The following is a 2,470-nucleotide window of genomic DNA, read 5'->3' as shown; positions in this document are numbered from 1 at the left end:
TAGTGAGACTTCAGGGTCTTTTTTTTTTTTTTTGGCCTGGTTTTAGATATTCTCTCTGCCTAGTTTCTTTTTGTTCTTGGACTTAGAGCGGCTTTTCCTGGAAGAATGATTCTCTGTGGCCGGCAAAACTAGTGAAAGAGACATTTTGTCACATTAAAAAGAAACCAGAGACTTGTCTGTGTCTGTTTGGCACCCTGCAGAATGTTCCAGAGGAAGAACCTGAAACCGTCATCTCCAGGAATGGGTGTCCCCAGAGCTTCCTAGCTCGGGATCTGCATGATAAATGTGGCAGCCTGGGAGACTGGAGGGAGTTGCACGCCGGGCCTTCAGTCCCAGGGTAGCCTCATCATTCCTGGGTTCTTCGAGAGCAAGGCACTCTGGGTAGGGAGGGATGATTTATTATTTTTTCTCCCCAGGGCTCACATAGATGCTGGGGAAGAAAAGAGGCTGCTGTGCCCCTGGACACAGCTACATACTGTCGAGCCTGGAGAAGACCTAGTGATCACCTCATGAGTCCCCAAGTCTATGTGGACAGAAACTAAGGCACAGGGAGAAAGTGGGACTGGTGAAGGTCCACACTTAACCCATACTGGAGTAAGGAGACACCCACTAATGACTAATCCAGCACCCTTCCCACTGCTTGGTGCTGATGTTTCGGTGGGTATGATGTCTGTGCAAATCACTGCTCTTGGGTGTGGAAAATGGGCTGATATTGCCTGCTTCTCCTTATCTTAAAAAAATGTTCTCAATATTGTATATGAAAGAATACAAGATTGGTAGTCAGAAGGTGTTGGTTTGAGTGATAATCCTGTGAGATCTTAGGCAAGTCATTTTTCCTAACTGAGCCTTAGTTTCCTTTCTATGACATGAGGGGAATAATAACAACAATAATAATATTATCTAGCATTCTTGAACCCTCACTCTTTTTTCTTTTTGAGTTTGGAGTCTCACTCTGTCGCCCAGACTGGAGTGTAGTGGCCGCTCCCGGCCATCACAGCCTCAACCTGCTGGGCTCCGGCGATCCTTCCGCCGCAGTCTTCCAAGTAGCTGGAACTACAGGCGCGCACTACCACACCTGGCTAATTTTTTGATTTATTGTGGAGATAAGGTCTTGCCAAGTTGCCCAGGTGGCTCTCGAACCCACGGGCTCAGGCAATCTACTCACCTCAGCCTCCCAAAGCGCGGGATTACAGGCTGAGCCACCAAGCCTGGCTAGAACACTCACTCTTAAGTGTTGGGATTATTTCATTGATTCCTCTTTACAAACTTAAAAGGGAAGTACTATTATTCCTATTTTAAAGATGAAGAAGCCGAGGCTGTTTGGTTAGCTTGCCCAAGGTCTCAAAGTTAGGTGATAGTATTTATCTCCTCTGGCTTATATAAGAATTGTATCAGCTGCTTATGAATGTGTTTTTCAACTATAAAACACTCATATGCAAACATCGATCCTGACTCTTAATGTAAAAATATTTTGAGTTTTATGGGGAAAAAACTCCTGAATAAAAGAAAATTGTCATTATTTGCTTTTATTCTCCAAATGTTCGAATTGTTCCTGAATGGAAAGAAATGTGCTAAGTGCTGGAGAAGAAGCCATGACATGACCTCTGCACTCTTGGAGGTCACAGGTTAGCAGGGAATGCAGGCATCCAGATAAACATAATGACTGCAGCATTCGTAACCAGCATCCAAGTGGGATGTGGGTAAGGGAATGAGCTTTGTCTAGAACAGTGTTTCCAACCCTGGCCTCCGCTGCGGCCAACCCCAGAGAGTCTGATTTAGCAGAGGCGGGTGTGAAGGGACCCAGGCACCGTTGGTTTTTAAAAGCCCTCTGGGGTTCAAATGGGCTACCAGGGTTGAGAACTGCTGATTTAGATGGTTGAAGACACCTCCCCGAGGAGGTAACATTTAAGTTAGGGGATGCTGGAATTGGAAGACGGTTCATTCTAACTGCAGCTGACAGCATTGCCAGGTCGACGTTACCCTCTTCTGACCAGGAGGACTGAAGACCACCCTGAGGAAGGGCTTCCAGGTGAGCTAAGCCTCCTGAGAGAAACTTGTCCAGACTGCATTAGCGGAGAGAAGTGGTTTCCCTGGGAACCTGATGGACCCACCTCCTGCCTCTGCTCGACCCGCTACTTCTGAGGAAGAAACGGGTAAGGAGTGGATTCAGGGACTTTGAAGACAGGCCTCTCCCTTCCTCCGTCAGAGTACTGATGGGAAGCTGCTCCCCAGATAGACCGCATCACATGGTTCCTCTTCATGTCACACAGCCAGGCCTCGAAGGCACAACCCCAAAAAACACATTCATAGACAGCTCATCTGATTCTAACAAAGGCTATGCGGTAGATACTGTTGCCCATCTGTGAGAACTCAGGCAGGTTGCTTAAGCGCTGAGTCCCAGTTTCTTCATCTATACAATGGGGATAATAATAGTACCTTCTTCATAAGATTGCTTTATGAGCCGGGCTAT

The sequence above is a fragment of the Carlito syrichta genome, unplaced genomic scaffold (assembly GCF_000164805.1).
Source record: "Carlito syrichta isolate Samal-C Ts95f unplaced genomic scaffold, Tarsius_syrichta-2.0.1 Scaffold55037, whole genome shotgun sequence".
Classification (NCBI taxonomy): Eukaryota; Metazoa; Chordata; class Mammalia; order Primates; family Tarsiidae; genus Carlito; species Carlito syrichta.
Note: the sequence above shows the minus strand (reverse complement) of the source record.